We start from the raw sequence: 13,910 nt of genomic DNA, 5'->3' as shown, positions 1-13,910 counted from the left end.
TTCACGTCTCCCCCTAACCAGCCTGCTCACTTTAGCCGCCATCCCCTCCATTCTCACTCTTTCTCTACTCTTCACAGAAGCTGCCATCATTCCTCATGCCTAAGGATCTTCTCATGGTTCTTGACAGCACTTGGAGAGATGGTGCTGCAGCCCCTGTAAGAGTGCTGGCCGGACCCTCTTACAAATGATCTGCTCAATATTTCTGTATCTTATATAGAGACAGCATATGAGAAGAAACATAATTACAAAAATACTCCTGAGCCCATGTGAGGCAGAAGAGTGCCACCCTAACGGTGCTCAGTGGTCCCCAGAGTCAGGCCATCGGGGTTCACTCCACTGGGTCCTTTTCAAGAGCGAACCATGAAGAGTTAAACGTTTGTCTGTTTATTCTGCTTCTAGGAGACAATGGGCTTTGTGATGTCCTCTGTGCTGGACGCCAGCCCAGGGAACTGCACAGCTGCTGAAGTGACAGCCAGGGGGCAAGTGACAGGGCGGCCATTCACAAGCGGTCAAAGAGTGTGGACGAGGAAAGAAGGAACAGGGGGTCCTCCTTCTCATCGAAGCTGAGTGAGATGGAAGAGCTGCTCGTTACCAGCCCTCAAGTGTCGACGTGTGCTGGGTGGTCTGTTATAGAGGGCCCTTCATGGCTACTTTACATGACGCCCTTCAGATCCAATTATTCAGTTTGTTGGACAACCTTCTCTTTAAAATCGCAGAGCACAGCGAACATTTCAGATGCAATGTCTGGATAGAAATCTCCAAGTAGCATTTAGTAGGTCAAAGGAGCACTAGAGAGACAGAAGAACGGACAGAATGATAGACAAATACGAGTGAAAAGAGCTAGATAAAGATGGAGAGACTAAAGACGAGTCACCAAGCACTCGGACCCTTCAGCTTTGTCACATTTTGTGGTGTGGCAGCCTTTTGTGTTCTCCCTCATCCAGAAACACTCAGCACTCCAGAATGACAAAGCAAAAAAAAAAAAAAAAAAAAAAAAAAAAAAGGATTCTGAGGTACTGAGGATGAGGATGAAGAAAAATAAATTGAAATGAATTTAGCTAAAGGCTGCAGCATCAGAGAATGTGACAAATATGTAGGGGGCAGAACACTTTCTAATAGTGCTAAACGCAAAGGACAGAATGACAGCAGGGACACGACATAAAATACAGATTTAGTTAGGAATGGCACTATATAAATGTTAGATATTAGACACACTTTACAATGAATAGATGTGAAAGGTACTGGATAATACTGAGTTGACATTGCCTTTATTCTTGAGCTTCTGTAAAGTTTTCATTTCCACTTCAGTACAAATAAAGTCTATCTATGTATTATATATAGTGCCTTTCACATTTATCTATCCAAATAACAACCTACATAACCAAATAGGAAAGGCCCTATAAAAAATAACATGCTTAAAGACAGATATATAGATAGATAGATAGATAGATAGATGTAAAAGGCACTATATAGATAGATAGATAGATAGATAGATAGATAGATAGATAGATAGATAGATAGATAGATAGATAGATATATAGATGTAAAAGGCACTATATAGATAGATAGATAGATAGATAGATTGAAGTAAAAGGCACTATATGATAGATAGATAGATAGATAGATAGATAGATATGAAAGGTACTATATAACAGATAGATAGATAGATAGATAGATACTGTAGATAGGATGATGTACTATCTGTCAGGTACTGTGTGCTATGGAGGGGGGTGAACTGGTGCTCAACTGGGAATGAAAAGGAAGTGGTGGGCATCAACAACATGCTTTTATTAATGTGCGGAGTAGGAGGAGTGTAAAGGGGGTGTAGTGGTGGTCTGATATATTTGTCTCTTTTTGTTATATTCTGAAAATTGGGCTTGTTTGCTATTTGACTGTGTGTATTGTTAATATTTTCAATTGTTTATGTTCACAATAAAGATCTTTTTAAAAATAAAAATAAAAGATAGATAGATAGATAGATAGATAGATAGATAGATAGATAGATAGATAGATAGATAGATAGATAGATAGATAGGCATGGTACCATAGCAAATAGTCACAAATATCTGGAGCCAATTCCAGCAACATAAAAGCAGCAATGTAGAAACCAAGCCTGAAGAGGGCACCAACCCATCACAATGCCCACTCATGCCCAGCCATATTGATGCACACTCAATTTAAATTGCCAGTTATCCTAATTTTTGCATTTTTTTGAAAAACTGGAGAAAGACATGGAGGAGAAGGTACAAATTCCATAACCACACATGGGATTCAAGCCCAGGATGCTAACTGCTGCACCACCATGCTGGCTCCCCCTCATCTCACAGAGGGCATAGTAAGACAGGACACCCCAGGAGAATGTCTGCTACTTTTTCTGCAGTGATGAACATCACAGGGGGCGATTGTGTAGGACTTGATCTAAAGGCCATGTTATATTAGACGACTCTTCCATCGATTTTCCCCTGCATTTTATATGATCTATATGATGTGATCCCATAAAAGGACAGCCATGTAGTCCGATGTACCCAATAGTCTGTGACTCGCCTCTCACGTGCGTTTGCTTTTCGGCTCTTTGTTTATGTGAGATGAGAACCAATGAGCGCTTATCTCAAAGTTCAACGCCTGCAGTGCAGCGACGAGGAATAAGAAATGTGGGGGTTTTGGACCTCACAGACAGAAGAGACGCTCGTGTTTTATGTACCACAGCAGAATGGATAGAATTAAAAAAAAAAACTGCATCTGAACTCTTCATACAAGTTAACACTTCATAGACTGGCAGCTTCGTCAGGCAGCTCGCTATTGGCTCTAACATGATGGGGTGAGCAGGACGGTGCTGGAAGGTCAGCATGCAGTCACTAAATGTGACAAGCCCAGCGACTTTTAGGCTTGTAAACCAATGAGGTCTGGTGACGAGATCAACAACAGCAGTTGGCAAGTCTGACATACCCGACAATGAGAAGTCGTGTAATGTGACGTCAAATTAAGACAAGACTCCTGCCACAGTGAAAAGCAGGCAGAACTTCACACAATGAAATGAAGGGGTGAGTGAGTATGTTTACCATTCACCATTTTGAAATTGTGCTTTTGTTTTATGCCAGCTTAGTTAGTGGCATAGTTAGTGTTTACATAGAAAACCTCCAACAACTGGAGCAGAGACCCCACCAAAGCAAAATGGCAGATGAGGCAGTAAATTAACCAGCTGTCCTCTGAACTGTGTCATTCATAAAAAGGAGAGCATGAGAGAGACAGACAGACATTCTGCTGAGTATTAGACGACCTTTAAGGGAGCACAAAAGAATGCCAGCCTGGCAAGGATGGCAGTGGGATGGACAAGAAGGCAAAAGAAACGAATTCCACAGGGAAAGAAAGAAGACAGCGGGAGGCACAGAGCAGCCTTGTCTGTGAATATTAAGAGGGGACTTTGTGAAGAGCGCGCCCAATGCCACACAATCGTGCCGCCCTCGCTCCTTTTATAACAACTCAGAGCTGGCAGTGGGAGCCGAGTTTGAAATCAGTGGCCATCCGGCTCCCCTTTTATGTTGCCAGGCACTTTTTGAAATAATGGTGCTGGTATAAATTTCCTCTAAGTGTCTTTATGTTTGTGCAGGGAGCTCATTATGTAAAATGAAGGCCAACTGTGGAAATGCAGTCTCGTGCAAAAGTAAGTGCACCCAGTTTACATTATCTGGCTTCTTATTGTATCAGGGCATAATTGGCAAAAAAAGAACAAATCCTCACCAGGCTCTAATATACAGTGGTGTGAAAAACTATTTGCCCCCTTCCTGATTTCTTATTCTTTTGCATGTTTCTCACACAAAATGTTTCTGATCATCAAACACATTTAACCATTAGTCAAATATAACAAAAGTAAACACAAAATGCAGTTTTTAAATGATGTTTTTTATTATTTAGGGAGAAAAAATCCAAACCTACATGGCCCTGTGTGAAAAGTAATTGCCCCCTGAACCTAATAACTGGTTGGGCCACCCTTAGCAGCAATAACTGCAATCAAGCGTTTGCGATAACTTGCAATGAGTCTTTTACAGCGCTCTGGAGGAATTTTGGCCCACTCATCTTTGCAGAATTGTTGTAATTCAGCTTTATTTGAGGGTTTTCTAGCATGAACCGCCTTTTTAAGGTCATGCCATAGCATCTCAATTGGATTCAGGTCAGGACTTTGACTAGGCCACTCCAAAGTCTTCATTTTGAGGTGGATTTGCTGGTGTGTTTTGGGTCATTGTCCTGTTGCAGCACCCAAGATCGCTTCAGCTTGAGTTGACGAACAGATGGCCGGACATTCTCCTTCAGGATTTTTTGGTAGACAGTAGAATTGATGGTTCATTCTATCACAGCAAGCCTTCCAGGTCCTGAAGCAGCAAAACAACCCCAGACCATCACACTACCACCACCATATTTTACTGTTGGTATGATGTTCTTTTTCTGAAATGCTGTGTTCCTTTTACGCCAGATGTAACGGGACATTTGCCTTCCAAAAGTTCAACTTTTGTCTCATCAGTCCACAAGGTATTTTCCCAAAAGTCTTGGCAATCATTGAAATGTTTCTTAGCAAAATTGAGACGAGCCCTAATGTTCTTTTGCTTAACAGTGGTTTGCGTCTTGGAAATCTGCCATGCAGGCCGTTTTTGCCCAGTCTCTTTCTTATGGTGGAGTCGTGAACACTGACCTTAATTGAGGCAAGTGAGGCCTGCAGTTCTTTAGACGTTGTCCTGGGGTCTTTTGTGACCTCTCGGATGAGTCGTCTCTGCGCTCTTGGGGTAATTTTGGTCGGCCGGCCACTCCTGGGAGGGTTCACCACTGTTCCATGTTTTTGCCATTTGTGGATAATGGCTCTCACTGTGGTTCACTGGAGTCCCAAAGCTTTAGAAATGGCTTTATAACCTTTACCAGACTGATAGATCTCAATGACTTCTGTTCTCATTTGTTCCTGAATTTCTTTGGATCTTGGCATGATGTCTAGCTTTTGAGGTGCTTTTGGTCTACTTCTCTGTGTCAGGCAGCTCCTATTGAAGTGATTTCTTGATTGAAACACGTGTGGCAGTAATCAGGAAATTGAACTCAGGTGTGATACACCACAGTTAGGTGATTTTTGAACAAGGGGGCAATTACTTTTTCACACAGGGCCATGTAGGTTTGGATTTTTTCTCCTAAATAATAAAACCATCATTTAAAAACTGCATTTTGTGTTTACTTGTGTTATATTTGACTAATGGTTAAATGTGTTTGATGATCAGAAACATTTTGTGTGACAAACATGCAAAAGAATAAGAAATCAGGAAGGGGGCAGATAGTTTTTCACACCACTGTATGATACGTGTACTCTTGAGTCACAAATAACACAGAAGAGATCTGATTTTCTCAGGAATATATACATTTACAGTACCTTGTCTATACAGTATTTATATATAAAGTGCCAATGAAAGGTAGGATTAGGTTGCTGCTGTGGGCAGTTTGGCTCCGATTGTCGTAGACTGAGCAGAGAACATGGTTACACTGAGTCTTTCAATGCCGGGTGTCACTAGTCCTGGAAGGAGTCCTCCTCCAGAAGAGTGGCCAATGGCCGCTAATCACCCCATTTACCTCGTGAGCTGAGCCTACCACACATTCCAAAAGTGTGAGTGTGTGACTAGATATATCCACCTTAATAAAAGGATACGTGTCTGTGTGTCCACCTGGTTAAAATATCTCTAATATAAAATCTCTGGAGCATCACTAACATTTATAGTAATAAAATGCATTGTGTGAGTCATTCCAACAGATGATGCACCACAAACATTATCACTGCTTTCACAAATTCCATACCAAATGGCATATAACAGAAACATATGCATTGGATTTGCCATTCCAACAGATGGCACATTAGAAGCTTTAACACTGCTGCTATGAATCCCATACCAAAATGGCATATAACAGAGACATATGCATTGTATTTGCCATTCCAACAGATGACACACCAGAAACATTAAAACTACTTTTATGAATCCCATACCAAAATGGCATATAACAGAGACATATGCATTGGATGTGTTATTCCAACAGATGGCACATTGCACATATTTGTAGTCATAAAATGTGCTGTATTTGCCATTCCAACAGATGATGCACCACAAACATTAACACTGCTTTTACGAATCCCATATTAAAATGGTGTATAACAGAGACTTATGCACTGCATTTTCCATTCCAACAGATGGCGCATCACAAGCATTAACACTGCTCTTATGATTCCTATACCAAAATGGCATATGACAGAGACAAAAGCATTGCATTTCTATGGAGTTCTGTCTTTTTGTTCATCTCCTGGTTCTTTGTCAAGCTGGCACCAATGCATACCTAATCTTCCAAGGTATGGCCTCATGAAAGACGCAACCTTTTCCTCATTTCATATTGTCAGCTTTGGAATCTACTGGTTACGCCATTTTTATTTTCTGCTCCCCAATTATGATTTACGTAAGGCGTGTCTTGTGGCTCTGGTTTGCGCCTAACCCTAACCGCTCTGTTCTCTGAACACGATGCTGACGACACGTCCTGAGCGTATCCTGGGCTTCGTTTACCTTGGAGGCACCTTTATGTTACGTTTGCTTTTTCATTATACATTGCTCAGTATTTTCTGCAGCCAAACACCGCAGATAGTGTGTCCACAGATAGACGATGGCCAGCACTGGGTGATTTAAAGAGAGCCCATCAGACAGAAGTGCTAAATAAACAGCAGGACAGTACGGATTTCACTGAAGTTTACGGCGTACGTCGCCAGTTTGAAATGACATCATAATCAGAAGTCGGACAAACAGACCAGGCCTGAGTTTCTGCGTAGGAAATCTGACTTGTGGAGGCCTTCCAGTTGAAAATGGCGACTTCCCAGTTCCAATGGAATAGAGCAACCCCTGCGTGAATTCTGACTTTCTCTGTGCCACCTGACGATTACATCTTCTCTCAAGTCTGCTGTCACTTTGTGCAAGCGGCACAACGCCACGGTGACCCTGCCCATCACAATCATGTCAGTGACAGTGACTGTGAGACTGTTGCCCAGAATTACCTGAGGAGGAAGAAGAGCAGGAAGAGAAGGCAGACGGCCTGATGACCTTCTGAATGTTTTCACCCTGGCAAGATGTAAGTGCCATTGGACTCGAGACCCCCCTGAGTGCCCGAATCAGCTGTCAGCAAACAGATTTGCTTTTGGCGAGTCAGCCGCTCCAGAAAAAGGTGAGCAAACTGGAAGACTCAGGAGCAGATGGGGCTGTGAGGTGACACTGGGACCACCTAAGTTCAGACAGAAGGTCACACTCACTACCTCCTTGGGTTAGAGCAAAGTCCTCTCCCATGGAGTTCCACAGCAACTCAGACAACCTGACCGGGGTCACCTGGGCATTGGGGTTCAAAGGTCAAGCTGAAATGCACCAGGAGTGAACAACAGATGTGACCTAATGGAGCAGCCCAGTCAAAGGCTGCTGGGTGACCTGACGATTGCCCCAGAAGGCCTCCATAGCTAGAATCCTGTAAGCAGACCTGTGACAAGGACCCCTGGGACACCCCCGAGACATGCAGACAGACAAGATGCCATAACTGCTCTACTCCTGCGCGTGCCCCCACTGTGCCAAGTTCACTTCACGGATGGCTTCCTATTAAATGTGACCTAGATTTCTGCCTGCTTTTTTCGGCTGCCGCGTCTCTGCCAGCGTGGAGGGTCACGTGACTGTCGCATTCATCCAAGTCCGACTCCGTCGGTTCATTGCATTCAAACCTGGGGGCAAGCAAGTGAAGCACAAAGAGAGTGACCCTAAATGTCTTCTCGGCAATTTTCGACTGAAAAGCAATGGGCAGCGGCACACAAAGGAGTTAAGGCTCAAGACAATGTGCCACCTGCTCCGTGGCAGCCACCCAGCTCAGTGACCAAAATGGTGAAAATCCTAATGTCCACCCTCTGATTGCACAACCTGATCAGAGCCACGCGCACGCAAAGCTTAGCCCAGCAGCAATGGGCGCGACACAAGAGCCAACCCGGGATGGGACAACTGTTCGCCACATAACAGGAAGAACTGGTGAAAATGCTGCAGGGGTTGGATGGGCATCCTGACCATAGAATGGGATGGTTCCTTACCTGGACAGGAGGCTCCAAACAGACTGACCAGGAGAAATAAAGGAGGGTGGATGGACAGACAGCCCACCGGAAGACGCTGCAGGGGATGTGTTATTCCCCCAAAACACTGGCTGGCAGAAGCCCATTTGAGAACCAGCAGGGAATGCTGGGAGATGTAGTCCAGCAACACAGCCCTGCTGGGGACCATGGGTGCCACAAGGGGGTGCTGCAGGGAAATGAGCTCCCTAATAAATGGGAGGCCCCTGGGGCGTTGCCAGTGAAATGCCACTGCTCTTATCATTTGTGAGACAGGAGACAGGATGCTTGTGGCGTCAAGTACCAGAGCTGCCCTCGGGCGCGACCCGGTCCAGGGACAGTGGCAGGTGGGGAGTTTGACTGGGGTGGTACATCTGTCACACCGTAATGCAGGTGTCCTAAGGCAGGCTCAGGGAGGACAGAGACCTCTCATGCAACAGAAGGGCAATTGCGCCATATGAAGACTATGACAGATAAACACGAAAGGCGCTATATAATGACTAAAAGGGGCAAATAGGAAAAACGCCATATGATATTCTGCAGGCCAGCAGCCCACATCTTCGTCCTCCCATCTCAGAGTGACCATTGGGGTTTTTGGTCACCTCCCTGACTGAAGCCCTTCTTGCACAGGCCGCCATCTCTATGACGTGTCCTGGTGGTCTCAAACCTCTTCCACTTCTTTCACAATTCTTGAGGCCACTGAGCTCCTCAAAGCTTCACAAATGGTTGGAAACGCCAGCCTGATTCACACCTTACCACATTTTGATCACGGTGGTCTTCGGGGAGCCCCTTGGACTTCATGGCTGGGTTTTTGTCCTGACATGCAGTGTGAACTGTGGGACCCTCAGCCCACAGGACTTTCTAGGCGATGTCTGGGTGGTCTCCAGTCACGTTCTAGAAACATCTCAAGAAGAATAAAAGCCAACAGGAGTGCCACAGCAAAGGGTCCCAGCGTGTCGTCAGAGGTCATGACCTGGCCATCACGAGGTAAAAGGTCACCGAGGGGTAGACATCCCCAACCGACTACATGGATTCCTGAACCCTTCAGACCTTCTGTTAAAATCTGAGTTTGCTTTGTTTCTCCCTGCAGTCCTCCTGACTTCGATTGTCTCCTGATTGATGTTCTGACCCCCACTTTTGGTTTTTTTTTTCTGACTACGTCCTTGTCTTCCAGTCTCCTCCTTAAATCTTTCACTTGCTTATCGACTCCAGTCTTGCTGCTGACCGTCACTCCATGTTGTTTCTGCTGTCTCGGCCTTTTTGCTCAGAACATCGTTGGACTTTTTGGTTTTCTTTTTGAGAACTCTTTTGCCAGCTCCCTCTATTTGGGGCCTGCGGTGACTGAAGCCAGCAGCTCGTATTTGGGCACTGCCTGAGTTTTGGTGAGCCTCTCCTGGGTAGGTCACTTAAGGTGCTGGCCTGCTTTCTGTCCTGCTTTTTGGTGGGCCTCGTACCCGTTTTGCCGTTCTAAAGACTCCATGTTATATAACACACGTGTGTCTCTGCTAAGGGTGATTTGATTTGGGTGAAAGTATCAAAAGTGTAAAGAATCTGAAAAAAACGGACTAAAAACATTTAGATTGTCAAAGACGTAAATTTCAGGTAAGCCTCGAGAGTGACCTTCATGTGTCTGGTGACTCTTCCTAAGACGTCAGTAGATGGATTGGGAGAGCATGGGGGGGTCATGAGGTCACTGGAAAGGGGTGTGTGGCGCGCCCGATATCTGCATAAGGACGAAGGTCCAAGTCTTTAGAGTCCTGGCGCTCCCTGTTTGTGAGACATGGACGCCATCTGGTGACCTGAGATGAAGACTCGACTCCTTCATGTGTGTCTCTTTGGAGGGTCCTCGGGTCCCGTTGGTTTGACTTTGTGTTGCTCATGGAGTCCCGAATGAATCACATGACCTGCATTGTGACAGAGCGTCAGTTACGACACTACACAGTGCCATTACCCGAGGGTGATCCGGCTCATTGCTGTGGTCCTGAACGACTGGACCAGGCCAATGGGATGCCCACCTAACACCTGGCTGTGGCAGACAGAGAATCATTTCTAGAACGTGGGACCGGACCGCGTGTCTGCCTTTTGGTTGCCAACCAGGATTCCAATCTGTTTCATTGTTTGGTGGGGGTGGCAATGAGCTGTGCCCACCCTGACCTGACCTATTTTATCTTGAAGACTGGCATCCCTAATTCTGCTCTCCAAATCTTCTTTTCCCTCCCCGGATGTCACCAGCTGTTCTTTTTGTTCAAACTGAAATTGACTGGGCAGCGAGAGGAAGGCCACTGCAAGAGGGTCGACGCCTCAGTAAAGCCCACTCACTGCTCTGCCACTGCACAAGCCCCGTTGGAAAGAAAGATGTCACGAGTGGTGACATTTAGGGACCTGCCGTGACTCAGCACAAAAAACAAATGACAGCTCGGATTCTCTCGGTCAGCGGGTTGTAGGAACGTCTCAGCGACGATCAATCGAAGGGGAGGCACCTGAGCCAACGGGACATTACAGCTTTTCAATTTTAGAAGATTTGCATGATTGGGAGAAATGAATTGAAATGAGTTAAGGGTAAGGCTACCTGCCGACAGAGTGGGAAAGGAGTGAAGGGGTCCGAAGGGGCTGTGCCACCCTGCCACCCAGTTTCCAACCCCTGAAATTCCATTGCAAAAAGTAAAGCAGAGAGGTGACTGTGGGCTTAGACTGGATCACTGGGGAAAATCACACACAAAACAAAATGGAGGACCGTTTATGAAATCTTTCACCATTTTATTATTTTAAAAGTCACTCTTTTCATCTAAATATGCACCTTCTTGATTAGGTGAAGTGATTTATCAACACCTCAGTGTCTCCCTTTCACCAATGGAATGTACAATTCTAAAGAAAACTCCCAAGACACATTTCTTAATATACTTAATAATTTCCAATTGATTGGCATTGCAAGTAAACTATGCAATGCTTTTCAATGCTAAATGTCATAAGAGGTGCTGAAGCCTGCACTCAGTAAAGAATCCACCTTAATAAGTGTCTGTATGTCTGTGATTGTGTGTGTCCGTCTGGTTGCTATGTCTGTGTCATTCCAACAGATGGCGCACCACAAACATTAACGGTGCTTTTACGAATCTCATACCAAATGGTATATACTGTAACAGAGAAAAATATAGCATGTGCCATTCTAACATTTGGAGTAATAAAATGCATTGTAATTTCCTTTCCAACAGATGAATTTATTTATGAATGCATTTATGAATCCCATATAAAATGGTATATAACAGAGAAAAAATTTGCATTTGCCTTTATAACAGATGGCGCAACTCAAAAATTTGTAGTAGTAAAATATGTTACAATTTTCATTCCAACAGATGGTGCCTCACAAACATTTGCAGTAAATAAAGGCATTAACACTGCTTTTATGAATCCCATACCAAATGGTATATAACAGAGACATGCATTGCATTTGTCATTTTCAACAGATGGCACATCACTAACATTTGCAGAAAAACATTTTATTACTACAGATGTTTGTTAGGCACCATCTGTTGGAATAACAAATGCAATGCAATGTATTACCACATGAATGACAAAATACATTCCAACAGATGGTGCATTGCAAGCATTAACGCCGACGTCTATTTTGATTGTGTAGATTTCCACCCGGCTTAGATGGGTAACACAGCTTGTACCATTTAAAAATAAATTGAAATTTACAAAATATTTATTGATGTGTGATTGATTATTTATGCCTGTGATGGCAAAACTAAATGATTCTCCTGCTGTGTATCCCCCCTTTGTGATAAAGACGCTGTTGGGAATAAGTGGGGTGGATCATTTAATTTATTTTTTTCTTGTAGCAAATATCATTTTCTAAAGATTATAATTACCATAATTGATTTTTATAATTTGGAGGACAGATAACTGACTTGCTTTGGGCCACACAAGGACTCAGATTGAACCAGCATCCTTGTGGGGTACGGTCCTGCCCATTTTTCTTAGCCATTCTTCTAAGTTCATTGTGTGTAAAAGACAGAGGATGACCGCCCACCCCACTGTTCACGTCCACCACTTTCACTGGGCCTTGGACTCACAGCCACCTGAGGACTTTGTGCTTCATTCTGAAAATTTGCAAAAACTGCTCAAGGAATCTGGGAAAGACTAGCGCTTCACCCTGCCAACGCCAACAGAGACACAGTAGGATGCCAAGGTGTCTGAATTAGAGCGCCTTAATTTGGGCTCCGCCCACCACAGTCCTTCTTATTCCAATTGGCTTAAAGGTCTGGACACGCCTTACCTACCAAGCCTTAGCTGTCCCACTAATTTAATATTTAAATTTCACCAAAGCAGAGGCAGGCCAGCCAGGTCAGTAGTAGGAGCCAGCCAGGCCAGCGCCTCTTCTTGGCAGACGGTGACACTAAGTTTAGGGTCCAGAGGGGAAAAAATAACATGAGGGGTTTTGTTACAAGCTAAAAGAAGCTCTTGAGGCAGAATGGAGAGTCGACATGACAAGTCAGCAGGCATGAGCAGCAGGGCACTGTCACTGGCAGGGGGCTCGGCTTCACAGTGTGAAGTCTTGGGTTCAAATACCCATCCACCATCACTCCTTGGGGAAAAAAAACATCTTGGGGTTGGTTTAAAGAAGAAAGGTGTCATATTAGCTGAAGATGGACTCAAGGTCAGTAAAACCAGCATTAAAGATTTTTGTCATCATATTAGACTGCCCAGCGGGAATTGTGAACTGGAGTAACTGAGACCCCTCATATCTCATTAGGGGGTGAACCCCCTGGAGTCAGCCGATGTGGCCTGCTTACCTTCAGGTTTTTCTGATCACTTGTACTGATGACACCTGTTGGTTTTATTTTTGTCATAAGGGTGTCATTCACTGTGTCCAAAAATGAGACTCTTGAAAGAAACAAAAATCAGATGGACCCCCAAAAAGCTTGATGTCTTGAGTAACTAAATATGAATTATGAGGCAAAAGGTGTAGAATGAATTGTCTGCGTCTTAACATCCACAAAACCAAGGAAATGCTTATTGACTTACGCCACAGCAAAGAGCCTCTGTGTCCGGCCACAATTCAGGGACTGGACTGCTACAAGGACTTGAGGGTCCACATTAATGACAGGAAGATCTGCTCTTGTAACACAGAAGGACTGCTGAATAGAAAAAGACCGGCCATGCTGCCTGTCAAAAACAGATGATGAAAGAAATTCATAATATTAGTGAACTACAGAATGTGTGAGTCCTTCAGTGCCTCTCCTCGGTAATCACGTGTGTCTGAAACTCTCTTCACCGGTGATAGATAGACAGATAGATAGATAGATAGATAGATAGATATGAAAGGCACTATATAATAGATAGATAGAGTGAAAGGCACTATATGATAGATAGATAGATAGATAGATAGATAGATAGATAGATAGATAGATAGATATGAAAGGCACTATATAATAGATAGATAGAGTGAAAGGCACTATATAATAGATAGATAGATAGATAGATAGATAGATAGATAGATAGATAGATAGATAGATAGATAGATATGAAAGGCACTATATGATAGATAGATAGATAGATAGATAGATAGATAGATAGATAGATAGATAGATAGATATGAAAGGCACTATATAACAGATAGATAGAGTGAAAGGCACTATATAATAGATAGATAGATAGATAGATAGATAGATAGATAGATATGAAAGGCACTATATAATAGATAGATAGATAGATAGATAGATAGATAGATAGATAGATAGATAGATAGATAGAGTGAAAGGCACTATATGATAGATAG

At 43.8% G+C, this 13,910-nt stretch overlaps 1 protein-coding gene across 11 annotated transcripts in view; it reads right to left on the bottom strand.

The window, feature by feature from the left end:
• The window catches only part of maptb (microtubule-associated protein tau b), a 115,775-nt gene that overhangs the window by 96,439 nt on the left and 5,426 nt on the right, over positions 1 to 13,910 (bottom strand). The gene's annotated exons all lie outside the window — the stretch shown is intronic.

This window comes from Polypterus senegalus, chromosome 17, assembly GCF_016835505.1.
Source record: "Polypterus senegalus isolate Bchr_013 chromosome 17, ASM1683550v1, whole genome shotgun sequence".
In the NCBI taxonomy this organism is placed as follows: Eukaryota; Metazoa; Chordata; class Cladistia; order Polypteriformes; family Polypteridae; genus Polypterus; species Polypterus senegalus.
The sequence above is the reverse complement of the archived record's forward strand: the minus strand, read 5'-3'. Positions and strand labels throughout refer to the sequence as shown.